The sequence below is a fragment of the Marmota marmota genome, unplaced genomic scaffold (assembly GCF_001458135.2).
Source record: "Marmota marmota marmota unplaced genomic scaffold, marMar, whole genome shotgun sequence".
NCBI classification, from domain to species: Eukaryota; Metazoa; Chordata; class Mammalia; order Rodentia; family Sciuridae; genus Marmota; species Marmota marmota.
The window spans coordinates 673,572-688,801 of NW_026000249.1; the positions used below are offsets into that span (position 1 = coordinate 673,572).

Here is a 15,230-nt window from a genome sequence, read left to right on the forward strand (position 1 = left end):
ATATATATTATTCCAAGTACTGGTTATAGAATCCAGGAATGTTCTGCCACTAAGCTATATTCCCAGCTCTTTTTATTTTTTATTTTGAGACAGGGTCTCACTAAGTTGCCCAGATCAACCTCAAACTTGCAATCCTCCTGCCTTAGCCTCCCAAGTACCTGGAATTAGAGGTGTGTGCCACCATACTGGGCTTCCATATTTATATTTGTATTCTCATCTCCTATCTCTTGATTCATTGCTTAAGTCAGCTTTGTTAGCATTGTATTTCATTCCAACTTTGGCATATTCTTTTTGTAAAAAGTACCTCTTGCCCAAAATCACATGTCAATTTAGAGGAACTCCAGATTAGCTTGTGTGCAGCTGAACTAAATAAAATCATTTCTATTTAAATATTTTATGATGAAGATCTTTGTAATCGAAATTATCCCCTGAGACTACTAAACTGACCCAGACACTGGAAGATCACTGAAGGCAGATTCAAGTGCTTTGGGCTGTTCATAGCAGAAATTCCAGCACCTGGGACAGTGCCCAGCATGCAGTAGGTGCTCCATAAATACATGTTGAAACAATGGTGGCTTAAGCTGGATGTGGTGGCTTGTGCCTATACTCCCAGCAATTTAGGAGGCTGAGGCAAGAGGATCACAAGTTCATGGTCAGCCTTAGCAACTTAGCAAGACCCTTTCTCAATATTTAAAAACAGAAAAGGCTGGGAATATGACTCAGTGGCTAAGTGCCCAGTTCAATCCCCAGAACAACAACAACTAAAAGAATTGTGATTTAAATCAGGAGTAGGCCAGAGAAGCAGCTGTTTGGTGCAGGTGGAAATGTTAAGGATGTGTGAAATTTAAAGGTCCTTTGGAACAAACAAATGACCACAGAGGAAAAGACAGGAGTTCTCAGGGGCTCTCCCTGGGCCTTTGGGTTGTGAAAGGAAGATTTTAAGACAGAGAAATTGTATGGACAAACTCCTGGGAAACCTCCAGTTTAGGTTTCTGGTGTTTTGAGAAAGAATTTCATCCTGGAGTCAAGAAGTAAAACAACCAGGTATGGTGGTGCACAGCTGTAATCAATGTTACTCAGGAGGCCAAGGTGGTGCACAGCTATAATCAAAGTTACTCAGGAGGCCAAGGCTGAGGCCAACCTCAGCAGTTTTGCAAGACTCTCACAGACTTAGTGAGACTCCGTCTTAACATAAAAAATAAAAATAACTGGAGATGTGGCTCAGTGGTAAAGTTCCATTCCCCTGGGATTAACCCCCAGGATGAGAGGGAGGGAGGGAGGGAACATGACCATCTTGGGTGTGGGAGCTCATGACTGCTGAGGCCTGAGCCCAGTGGAGAAAGTTAGACTCATCCAAATCTCCCCTCAACATTAAAGAAGCTTTAGTTTCCAAAATGACTGTCTTGAGTGGAAATTGGGGAGAGAAGGTACTAATAAGAGAAGATAGGCAGATCCATAATCTTGGTTGGACCACCATCTTGATTGGGTCAGCATTTTTGGTTGGATCACCAAGACATTTGTGATTACTGATTTATCTATGTCAATCATCATTATCATCATTCTCTTCTTGATCTCTAATGGTGCTAAGGGGACTCTTCTAGCCAATGATTGGTTCCATATTTAACCATATTTTTCTAAGTCCTCTGAGTTATTTCTTTTCCTTTTGTCAAATCCTTTTACAAACACAATATTTGGGATTGCAGAACCTTACCATGAAATAAGTGTAAGATTTTTTTGTGGGATTTCAAAACACTTTCACACCATCACCACATCAGATGTTCAACAGATTTGTATGATTGTATAAGTGAGTAACTTAGTGGTCTAATCCAAGAATTGGTGAACTTTTACTGTAAAGGAACTGATTATAAATGTTTTCAGCTTTGCAGGTTATACAGTCTTTGCCATGACCACTCAATTTCATGCTGTAGCATGAGAGCAGCCATCAATAACACATTCAAGAACAAATAAGTCTGTGTTCCAATAAAAATTTATTTGTAAAAAAAAAACCACTTTACTCATAGAAATAGACTATTTGCTGACCTTTGATCTATATTCTTGCTATTCAATATGTACTCCATGAACCACTTGTATAAGCATCCCCTGGGAACTTCATAGAATGACAGAATCCTAGTCCCAGACTTCCTCAATCTGAATCTGTATTTTAGCAAGAACATTGTTTGAGGAGCACTGAACTGAATGACATAGGGTTTCATAAGGAAATGATCTATTTTTCTCCCAAACTCCTTCCATGTTTAGTCAGGTGGTAAGCAATGCATGGGGCCATAGGGTCAGTCTCAAATCACTTAACAAATCTCATGGAGAGTCCAGCATCAACTATTGTCTTCAGCTTTAGGCCCAGGCCAGAGTTGCAGACAGGGAAATTCCCATACAACAGCTATTCAAAGTGGGTTAATTCCTGTCCCTTTATACACATGAGAGCAGTCAAATTAAGTGACTGGCACAGAGTCAGTAGAACAGGGAAAATGAAAGACCTAAACCCTTGTCTTCAAGATTGGACTGTTCCCCTCCCAAAACTTATTTAACAAACAATTTCTTTTAATCCAAACCTTCCAACTGTTTAAGCCAGAGGTAAAGTTAAAGTTATTTTATTTCCACTAAGGAACTGCCATTACACCATCCTTCCACATATTATGGAGCATAATATGTAGCATAATGCTACAATGATCAGATAAATAAGGAGAAAATTTAAAAATTTTTATCACTTAAGAAAATACATATTTTATTTTTTCATGTATATTTTACATATTTTCTGTGTCAAAAACCCAGGATTGAATTGATGGAGAAAAATGTTTGCTCTGGAAAAACCAAAAACAAACAGGTATCTGAACAGAATATATTACATTCTTTCAGTTTTGTTTTTAAAATATACCCACATGCTCATAGAAGTATCTGAAACCATATACATGTTTCCTGTTGTTGTTGGTCTCTGAGGTGGTTTATTGGCACTTCTCTATTTCTACCTATTTCATGCTCTTCTGTAGTATTGGAGATTCATTCCAATGTTTATGCTACTTTTAGAATACAAAGTAAAGCACATACTTATTTTGACAAAATATAGAAAGGAAGACTCTTTCTCTGTTTTTAGCTTTTGTTATCTTCCATTTTCCATTACCTGTAACTTTAGGATCAACCTAGAAAAAGAGAGCAAATTTTGGCAAGTTCTCTTACCTGGAATGTGTAACCTATGTCACGTGAAAAAGAAAAAAAGCAACTGTGAATTTGATTTTCAGGGAAACATGTGATTTCAGGAAAAACTATCCAAAATTCCAAAAACCACTTCATGAAGAAATGTCTCTATGTAGGTTAGGTAAATGTATTTGTGTTGATTCTGGGATGAGCAGGGCCTTAGAATTGGAATCTTCTATGTATCAAAATGAAGCAGGCAGGAGCATGACCCACCTTTATCTTGGATCTGCAGAGTCAAGGTTGAGACTTAGAAATTTGTTGATTTCTCTTCCAGCATTTATTTCTTTTTTCATTTATTTTTCTCTTGTTCTCTTCCTTCTTCTCCTCCTTTTCCTCCTTCTCCTCCTCCTCTTTCTTCTTTTTTTCCTCTTCCTCCTCTTCTTCCTCTTCCCCTTATCCTCCTCCTCCTCTTCTTTTTTTAGTGCTGTGGATTGAACCCAGGGCTTTGCACATGCTAAGCATGTGCTTGACCATTGAGTTATACCCCCAGCTATTTATTTCTTGGTTTCCTGATGGCCAGTTTGAGAACCACCAACTCAGTCCCAAGCCCATAAATTCAGTTTAAATCACCTTACTGAATAATTCTGGGTGACAGTCCATGTTAGTCATAAATTTGAGATGGTGAATGTTGGTAATGTTGAAGGGAAAGGACATCCATCTCATGACCGAATTTGAGTGCTCTTCAGCCTGTGTAGCTCTCCCCAACCTATATACTCTTCACTTGATCTTTGCCCCAACTCATCCTTCCTGCTAAAACATGCCTTTTCCAATGCAGCTGTCAGGCTAGCCCTACCCTTACTACCCCAGTGAGGGAAGAGGAAGTAGTTACTCCATTTTTTTTTAATTCTTCACACTGTGGCTGTTTATTTGCATCTTACCTCCTTTGGGAGTGCATTTCTTGAGCTTAAGAACTATATATTATTAATTATTGGGTTCCCCAAATAATTTAGGGTCTGATACAAAATACACACTCAACTACCTTTCTTTTGGAAGGTAGCTATTATTTTTCCACCGGTTTTGTGTAACTTTAAAAAGTTACATATTTCCACAGATTTGATTGAAAAGCAGAACTCTCCCAGCTTTTATTTTCTACTCCCTCAACTGACTCTTTCAAAAGTCACCTTCATGCCTCTAGGTAGCATACTTATACCACTATTTCTTAATTTTCCACTTTGTGCATTATCCATTAGCTTTCCACTTCAGAGACTGATAATAACAGCTCTCTTCGTGTCACTGCCTTACTGTCCCCCGATTCATACATACATGCCCTATCCTCCATCCTGGAATGGCCTCATTCTGGAACTGTGGTCAGATCGTGATTCTAACTTTGCATGATACAGAGATGGCAATGCTGGCTTAGCTGTTTGTTCTCTCTGGAGATAGAAATGGTCATTTTGTTTTCTGGTTAGCTTAGTTCTTTACACATACATATGATGTGTTCTCAAATACTACCCTTGTTGCATATCTCTCTTTGTGTTATATTCAAACACATCAGGAATTCTATCTGCTTCATCCTCTTGGAGAAATCTATCCAGAGTTGGTGCTTCCTTTGTCTCTCCATCACCCTCATGTCTCCCTTTCTGAATACCTTGGGATTCCCTCCACCCCTTGCCTTGGCTCTCCTGTTTCCTCTGTGTTCTCCTTCTTTTTTACACCCTGTTAGGTGAAGTGCATCCCTTGGGGATTCCTGAGAACCCATGCATGGAATGTAGGTATTTCAAGACACTGCCTGGCAGAAGCTGTCTTTGCCCATTATTGATAGCTTTATCATTCTATGGAATTCCATGCTGTATGTCATTTCCTTTAGAAATTAGAAGACATTATTTTACTTTCTTTTATTTTGAGTGTTGCTATTGGTAAATCCATTATCATTCTGGTTTCTGATCCTTTGAGTGAAATCACTCTTTCTCCTCCAGCTGAATACTTTGCCCATCTTTTGGTGCTTACTGGTCTCACATTTCATGATGAGATATCATGGTATGCTTTTGTTCTGTCAAATGTTGTTCCCTTTGTACCTGATACATTGTGGGGAAGCCTTTCAAATTGGAAAATCACATCTCTCATTTCTAGAGAATTTTCTTGGATTATTTATCCAATAATTTCTAACTGCCCATTTTCAATTGTCTCTGCTTTGCCACTTCTATATTTTGAATTTTATGTTTGGGACCACCCTTTTAATGTTTCCTCCATTTTCCTTGACTCTCTCTTTTACATTTATTTCATGGCAGATTTGTCTCATATTTCCTTCCAACATGTCCAGTCTTTCATATCTGCTATTTTATTTTTAATTTCTAATCACTGTTATTTTATTTGCCAAGTGTTCCTTTTCATAGCATCTGTCCTGTTTCATCCACACAATAGCATCTGTTATTTCTCCAAGGATATTAACATCTTTGAACTTTTCCTTTCCTTACATAACCTCCTTTTTCCCCAACTGTTTTTTTTTTTAATGCTGTCCTTTACATTGCATGCCTCTTCCCTCCAATGTTTGGCAATCCTTAACTGCTTGTATATAAGAGTGGAGCCCTCAGACTGATAGGAAGCCCTAAGCACATGGTAGAGTTTTCTGTAGGCTTCCTTCTAGAGAGATATGTGTCTGGCTTGTTTTATTGGGAAACTTATGATGTCAGTCTCTTTAGATATTTTTCTCTATGCTAGTAAGATTTTCTGAGAGGACCCCTATACTCCTATTTGTCATGAGCAAGCTGAGGTCCCAGCATTGTGAGTGTGAGAAGGTGGCCAAAGTTACAGTGTTGGCATCTCAGCATCTAAAAGAGATAAAGTTATTAATTCCATTATTTTTAACATGAAATCCTTGCTGTAACCTGGAGATTCACAACCTTGGCACTAAACACATTTTGGGCAGAATGATTCTTCATTTTGCGTGGCTCTGCTGTGCATTGTAGGAAGCTTAGCATCCTTGGCCTCTAACTCACCAGGTGCCAGTAACATCCATTCGTCTGACTGGGACAACCAAAAATGTCTCCAGACATTGTTAAATGTCCCTTGTAAGGGAAAAATCACCCTGGGTTGAGAATTGCTGCTCTAAATCTACCAGACTTGAGGTTCTCTTTCCCTTTCTGAAGAATAAATATCCGTTTTTTGTTCTGGGCTTAGTGAACATTATATCCTGAGTGCTCAGAGGATCTGGGGTTTTAACTATTTCTTAAATAAACATTCCACTAACCCTTCTACCATTAGCTCCACATTTGCACTTTTTGCTGCAGTACCTGGACCAATCAATTCCTGAGCCTTTGGGGGTCTCATAATACTGGGTTTTCCTTAGCTTTTTCCATTGCTGATTTAGGTTCCCACTTTCTTGGGCCTGCTAAATCAATTAGCATATCCATCTGCTCACCAGCTGCAGAAATTCTGTTCCTGTTATCTCCTCTCCTTTTCTTTGTTGTCCTGAGTTTCTGCCTTTTGTTTTGCAAATGTCTTTACAGTCAGGAGAGTGAAGGAAAGGATTTCAGGAAGAGGTAGAGGACACAAGTGTATTCTAGTGAACTGTCTTTAATGAGAAGCTGAGTCAATCAAGTTGTAGAAATGCAGTCTACAATATAATATTTTAGGAGGGAAGGGGACAGGGAGCCACAGCTAAGGACTGTTGGAAGGAGCAGTGGCTACTACGTGTATTCCATATACCATGTTTAAGTGCTAGAGTCCACCGAATGGATGTTAACCTCTTTAAGTACTACCAAGACCACCCAACATGTCATGTTCCTACCAAATTATGTTGTCCACACACAAAGCACTAAAAAAAAGGTGGGAGCTGTTATTTGGCTCCCACTTTAGCTCCATGATAAGATTCTTAGTGGATGAGTTTCTCTGTTCTTCAGAATCTGGCTTACCATAGTGAGGTACTAATCCCCTTTCATATTCCATGACTGGACTATGAGGATCTGTCAAAATTTTTCCTGTATGAGAAAAACAGAGAATTGATTCAGGGAAACGTGAACATGATGGGTGTAACATATTAGTTCCGGAGGCTATGGCTTCAGACTTTTGCTGCTTTTCACACCCCGCCCCCAACTTCTGTCTATTACAGGAGTAGATGCTTCTTCCTGGCCCCTCCCTCCCTTAGCTCCAGATTTTGTCCTTTCCTTGGCTTACTTCCCCCCCCCAAGCCATCCAGAGGAATACAAGGTAAAAGGATGAGTCTACTGTGGCTCAGCTACTTTATCTAACCCAAGGAAACAAATTGACCAATACAGAGTAGACTTCTGACTAGGTTATACTGACTAGTACAAAGCTATCACTGATGTGGAATATACTCATTGCCTGAATGCTAAATATTAATTTAACTTAACCTCTCTTCTTCAAAGAAAGAGAATCAAAATACTATTTTGTAGAAAATTTCCTCTATAGACTTTCCTCATCTTTTGAGACTAGATAATACCAAATAGAACTTTAAGTATCCTCCTATTAATGTTTTTATGGAACATTTCTCTGTGATTATAGCTTAAATAAATATTAGAGTGGTTATTAAAGTCATCATGAATATGCTATTCTCATTTCTTTCCTGTCAGGCCATAGGATTTCACTCCTAACTGATGGTAGATGTGGACAGATGACTTGCATCTATTAAAAATGATGTGTGGAGAAACTTTAAAATGTGAGTATATAATTTAGCATTTATGCTTACCTGCCCTGTCCAAATGGATTTTCCATCAGCCTGATTTCTTGAGTGACTACAATGAAAAGAGACCCTTGAAAACTTGTTTTGGACATGTAAATTCCATTTGGGGTGAAGAGCTAAGACTTGGAGGAAGCTGCTCGTTACTACACCATAATCTGGTATCTACTGATAATACAAATTAATGGTTAGAGGAGTTTGTATAATTCAGAAGTTTTCATGTTTTAGAGGAATGTGTGTGTGTGTGTGTGTGTGTGTGTGTGTGTAAAATAAGTGAAGCAAAACTTTGTTTGAGTGTGATTTGGAATCTGGAGAGACCCAGATTGGCCTCTTCTTTCCTTCTTGTGAATTCCTAAAACACCTTTATTTTATTTATTTATTTTTATGTGGTGTTGAGGATCAAAACCGGTGCCTCACATGTGCTAGGTGAGTGCTCTACCACCGAGCCACAATCCCAGCCCCCTAAAACACCTTGTTATAGTCTTATCCAAAGACAATTTGAAAACCATTACCAAAGACCTCCAAACTATTATCAATATATCTACATGATTAAGAGTTAGATGCTTCCTTTTTATATAGCAGCAATGTGAAAAATCCATTTCATAATCCCTAAATAATAAGCCCAAACTAATTATAATCAGGAAAAATGAAATAAAACCCAAAACAATGGGGATCTTTTCCCAGTGAATGTATGATAATCACATACACATGGGCTTAGTATGAAAGCAGGGTATGTGTTTGCATTTCCAAAAGCAGCAGAACTTTGAGAATAGGACTAAACATCAGTAAGGGACCCAAGGGATTCCATGTTAGTTTGTCTTAACTTGGGTCTGCTTTCATCTTCTCCTCCTCACCTGATTTCTCAGCTCCTTTGTCAGCTTAGTTATTACATGTTAGTCAAAGCAAAATGTCACAATGCTTTCAAGCATCCACAAACAATACAATGTCTTGGTCCTTTGAGAAACTGAATTAAACCATGCACTTTAGGGGAAAAAATTATATCTATACATTTAAATGTGCATCAAATTGCAAAGATCTTAAGTCTTTCCTAAACCCCAGCTTAAGAAGTCCTGATCAAATAGTTCTCCAAATTTATCCAGAATTAATTTGGCCTTTTCAAATTGTTTGGATTCCTGCACACAATCCCACATATTGTTTATGCATTCATTCATCAATGGATAAGTATATTGCTCCTATCTTTTAGCTATTGTGAATAATACTACTATGAACATGAAGTGTACAAATATTTGTTCAAGTCCATGATTTCAATTCTTTTGAGTACATACCCAGAAGCAGACTTGCTGGAACATATAGCAATTCTGGTTTTGGTTTTTTAAGGAAGTGCTGTACTGCTTTCCTTGGCAGTTGTGCAATTTTACATTCTCACCAACAGTACACCAGAGTTCTAACTTCACATTCTTGCCAACACTTATTTTCTGTGTTTTAAAAAATTTCTTCTTCTTAAGATGATAGCCTTACAACTTAAAGGGTATGAGACATTATCTTATTTTGGTTTTGATTTGCATTTCCTGAATTATGTTGAATGTCTTTTCATGTGTTTATTGGTCATTTGCATATCTTTTTTGGAGGAATATATATTTGATATTTATTGCTTCTTTAAATTGGGTTGTTTGATGTTAATTGTTGAGTTGTAGGTATTCTTTATTTCTTCTCAATATTAACCCTTATCTGATATGTTGTTTGCAAACATTTTCTCCCATTCTATGGGTTGCTTTTTTACTTTGTTATAGTTGCTCTTTGATGTGCTAAAATTTAAAAATTTGATGTAGTCTAATTTTGTTGTTGTTGTTGTTGTCTGTGCTTTTAGTGTCATATCCAAGAAATCATTGTCAAATTTAATGTACTGGAGATTTCCCACTATTTTCTTCTAGGAATTTTATAGTTTTAACTCTTATGTTTAAAGTTCTTTAATCCATTCTGATTTAATTTTTGTATATTGTATGAGGAGCCAACCTAATTCTTTTGCATACAGATATGTAATTTTCCAAACACTATGTGTAGAAAAAAACACATGAATGGTCTTGGCACCTTTGCTGGATATCATTTGACCATATATATGAAGGTTTATATCTGGGAATCTTTATTCTGTTCTGTTTGATTGAGCTACATATCTAACTTATGCCAGTTCCACACTATTTTGATTATTGATGTTTTGCAATAAGTTTTGAAAACTGGAAGCACAAGACTTTTAACTTTGTTTGTTCTTAAGATTATTTTGACTATTCAGTATCCCGTGAGATTCCATATTGATTTTAGGAGAAATTTTTCTATTTCTACAGAAAGCATTATTGGGATTTCAATATTGTTAGCATTGAATATGTAAATCACTTTAGGTAGTACAGACATCTTAACAATACTAAGTCTTCCAATCCTTGAACATAGGTGTCTTTCCATGTATTTGTGAACTCCTTGATTACTTCCAGCAATGTATTATAGTTTTTAGGGTATGAGTCTTTCACCTCCTTGATTAAGTTTACTCTTAAGTATTTTTGATGCTTTTGGAAATAAAAGTCTTTTAAATTTCCTTTTCATATTGTTAATTGTCAGTACCTAGAAACCCAACTGTTTTGTGTGTAGATTACTGAACAACTTTGCTGAGCTTCTTTTTAAATAAGTGCTGATATATATATATATATATANTATATATATATATATATATATATATATATGTGTGTGTGTGTTTGTGTGTGTGTGACACATGCACACTTGTAATCTCTAGGGTTTCCTGCATAAGAGATCATATAATCTGAACAGAGATAAGTTTACCTCTTTTCCAATTTGAATGCTTTCTATTTCTTTTTCTTGCCTAATTCCTGTGACTAGGACTTCTGGTACTATGTTAAATAGAAGTAGCAAAATTTGGCATGCTTGTTTCTGATCTTAGAGGAAAAGTTTTCAGTCTCTTGCCATTAAGTATGTTATTAGTTGTTGGATTTTCGTATATGACCTTAATTATGTTGTACTTTCTTTCTATTCCTGGTTTGTTAAACAGTTTTATCATAAAAGTATGTGTCAATTTGTCAAATGCTGCATCAATGAGATAAGGATGTAGTTTTTTTCCTTCACTATTTTAATGTGGTATATTACATTTATTGTGCATCGTTTTAAAGCATAGAGTTAAAAATTTTTCAAGTAAAATTCAGGCTAAACAAAGTTTTGATAGGTCATCTCATTGTTACCTGTACATCTAGATAAGGCTTCTCCAATCTTTATAAGAAGCACCCGCAGATTTTCTAGAGTTTTATCTATTCTCCTCATTTCCTTTGTGGTCACTTTCTTAAAATATACTTTTCAACTATGAAATATTTTTCTCTTGAAACAGATGCAAATCTGCAACCCTAAAATCACAGATGGTTAAGACTGAAAATAACTTTAGAGTTCATTTTGTCCACCTGGCCTAAGAACATAGAACTTGTTACTTGTTTTTTTTTTTAAATGTGCTACTGAGTATATTTCAACAATCCAAGTTTCATTTCTCATTATGTATTTATGGCCTAATATATACATATGAACAATGAGAAACATGATTACATATAGGACTGGCTATTAGTAGATCTAAAAATATTCCACTACAACCAGAATATGTCTTCCTATTTTTACACTTTTGAAAGCCATGTGGCTAGTTTTATGCATGAGTATGCTAGATAAAAAAATGAAATTTACATGATCTCATTGAGTCCATCAAACAACCCAGTGAAACAGACATTACAATTCTCAATAGACACATACAGATCAAAAGAATGATTATGAAATGGTAGACAAATAGACATGTGGAGAATTCTAGAGAGAAGTGATATGATTACAGTCTGAGAAAGGAGTTAGAAGTTTAAGTTGTTATGCTGTATATCAAATAAACATTAAAAATTTAGATGCAAACAAATTTAGAAAAGGAATTTATTAGTTTTAGCATTAAAGTGGAAATAACCATATGAAGTCATATCCTTAAATAAAGAATCTTTCCAGCTCCATCACCAAGGTGATCTGGAAGCCAACTGCTTATACACATATAGAACTCTTTAATATGAACCCCAAACCCAGATGTGGTTTTTCCAATTCTATTGTTCATTAAAAGAGAATTTTTCTATCTGATTTTATATCTTGCTGGAGAAAAAAAAAACAGATGGGTTTGAAACATTTGTTTTTACTAGGAATTTAAGTCTGTGGAAGGCTATGAGTCCATGATGAATACTATAAAGAGGAACAATTAATATAAAGTGTGCAAAAGGAAGTCATAATACAAACTAAGGATAACAAGAGATACAAAATGCTTCATTGTATTTTATTGCACAAAGGGTACTGATTTAAAAGGTTATTCTACAGTTTTAATAAGCAAGTCCCTTATTTATAAAGTATCATTTGTATCTTTCTCCCCATCTCCGGTAGAAAAGGCTAGATATAGGTAACTAAACAAAACAAATGTTGCCAGGAAAAGCTAGAGCTAGACCGAGGGAGACAGATAGATTAGCTCAGATAATCATACTCAGTAATCACATAAAAGGAGGATAGAAAAAATAAAAAATCCACTGACAACCATTGGATACTATAATGGTGGATATATGTCCTTAGGCACATTTGTCCAAAGCCTGAGTCATAGTGTACATAGTAGACTGGGTGATAATTATGTGTCAATGTATGTTGATCAAATATGTACCCCTGTGATGGAGATATTGATGAGGCAGGCTATGCATGAATGGGGGCAGTAGGTACTTTGAAAATCTCTGTGCCTTCTACTCAACTTGCTGTGAACCTAATACTGGTCTAAAAAATATAGCCGGAAGGACAGCAGAATAAAATAGACACTACTATTGCTGTATGTATATACGTGACTGTACGACCAATGTGATTCAGCAACCTGTACACTCAGAAAAAGGAGTATACCCCATTTGTTTCAAATGTGTGATATGTCAAGATCATTGTACTGTCATGTGTAACTAATTAAAACAAATAATTTTTTTAAAAAGGAAAAAATATATAGTCTGTTGAAAAAACACAAAACATACAAAAATTTAGGATCTAACACTGATATCATATTAATGGGATCCATTTTGATAATTTGAGAGTATTTAGAGTTTTAGAGTATTTGAAACAGTGGGAAATAATTTATTTTACATTATCATTTACTACTAGTTAAAAGCCTCACAGATGGGCAGTTTCATCATGTATAACTAAAAAGAAGCAATAATAAAAAAAAAGAGTCAACGGTTGGAATCAGCTGTTACAATTGAGGCAAAAAGGCTTCAGGACAGGAAGGTATTCATCTGGCATTCTGGACAAGATTATGAAATGTAAATCTCTGAAGGGAAAACCATTAAAAATAAAAAGTAGGGAAGACCGGCAAATCCACAGAGACAGCTTGTAAATGAGCAGCTGATAGGCTAGGGGTTCCTTCAGCTCTCATTCAGAAAATTTATATAAGCTGGGATTTTATTTATGGTGTCAGAAATAGGATGATTTTTCTAGAATGGAGGGGGATGGATATATGGAGATTGACTATTAAAATGGTAAGAATTTTGCTTTCATGTCATCAGTACTACTGGGGTGAGATGATGTTCTTATCACCTGACACCCTGATTCCAAGATCAAGACCTGGAGCTTGTGGCAGGCATGCCAACAAGGTATATGAACTAAAAAACTTTGTCTGAGCTGCAAGTTAACCTCTTTCTCTATACCAGAGATTCCTATTTTTCTTTGGAGGATGTCAACACTCCCCTGCCCATTAAATCAACAAGGATCTCTGGCAAGGGTCTTCACTGAAAATAGAGGAATCAGAATTTCCTCTGGACATATGTAAGAAAAGCTCCCCAAGGGATTCTAACCTCCCTCCTACTTGGGAAGGACAAGTGTTCTCTGTTGTGAATAACACTTCTCACCAATTTAAGTACAAGGGCTTTACCTGTTGCAAAAGTTAAAATAATACTTTATGAAATAGCATGAAGAATCTGAGTTTCAAGGGGAACTTTTCATACAATTAAAAGTGAAAGAATTTTAAAACAGAAACATGATGATTTAAATAATTAAATGGATTAACTAAATCATCTTACAGACTATACTCCAAAGTCCCTAGTTTTCTTGACATAGTTCAAATAATTCCACCAAATTCAGTTAAACTTCTGAAGGACACTACTATCATCAATGAAAATAATTCACTCAAATAAAGACTTGTATTTTACTAATATGGGTACTGCATTAAGAAAAATGAATGAAATGCCAGTAAGCAAAGGCAGGAATCTTTTATTCTTTCTATAATGTGCCTAAGCTAGCAATGAAGAATAAACTTTATATGTTGTGTCAAATATAGTTGACTTCCATAACTCCATTGGGTAGAAGATTGAGACACCCTTGCTTAGGGAATTCCAGCAGGCTATCATCAAACTAAAGATGTCTGCCCTGGACACCAACACACATTCCCATACCACACTAAGGGTTCGTTTCTGTGAAGTGATTAGAAATTGCACTCCCAATGCTTGAGTAACTTCCAATCTGGTTTGGGAATTGAAACACAAAAAGGTGAGGAAATAGAACATTTCTCAGGCAATATGGACACTTCCATAAAGCTCTCCTGTGGCCCTCTTGTGGGACTAATTGCTCCTTTCTTGTTACTTCCATTAGCATTTTATGAGCACAGTTACATGACTACTGCTTTTATTATTGTTCTTACAGGATTACTGCTCCCTTGTTAGTTTGCAATGCCCTTGAGGGCAGTGGCTGCGCTCCATTGCTCCATGGCCCTCAGAGCCCTCAGAGCTCTGCTCTATGCTTATGAAGAGGGTTAAAGAAAATCAGATAAATGGGGTGGAAATACCAGGCTTTGCTCTCAGTGACCCAGCACCCCCTTGCTGCCTACCACCCCTAGGCCTATTTCTGTAACTTTCCCACAGAGTCTATCAGCTACGCTTGCAAATTCCAAATAAATTTCACTTCTCTTTAAGTTCCTCCAATGTTGTGTTTCAGTTCTTTGAAACCAAGCACCTTGCCTGGGACATTCCTCCCCAAATATCTAGTGTTTTCTCCCTTTATTCCCTGACTCTCATCACTCACTTCCTCTCTGATGTGACATGGCAGGAGCCACATAACTTAAGGACTGATGAAAATTCCCAAAGCATGGGAATTTTAGTCAAATGACTCCAGGATCAAATTCCAGCTCTCCCACCCACTGTGTGGCCTGGGGTAAGTGAATTCTCTTTCTGGACACCCAGTTATCCAGAAAAAATGACTACCTCAGGAAGTAGCCATGAAGGTCAAGGTCATCACATTGAGTTACCTAGCTTCCCAAGCTCCCTTACTCAACTAGATATTTGAGTCATTGCCATGTGAATCTAGTATATCATGACTCTTTAAATCCATTATTATTTATCTGATTATAAAA

General features: G+C 36.6%; 1 long non-coding RNA gene across 1 annotated transcript in view; it reads left to right on the plus strand.

Moving 5' to 3' along the window:
• Positions 1–15,230, plus strand: part of LOC125614149 — a 177,524-nt gene that overhangs the window by 136,606 nt on the left and 25,688 nt on the right. Inside the window, exon 3 of the long non-coding RNA XR_007344793.1 lies at positions 7,737–7,822. This is a non-coding gene — a long non-coding RNA (uncharacterized LOC125614149). The remainder of the gene's footprint in view (positions 1–7,736; positions 7,823–15,230) is intronic.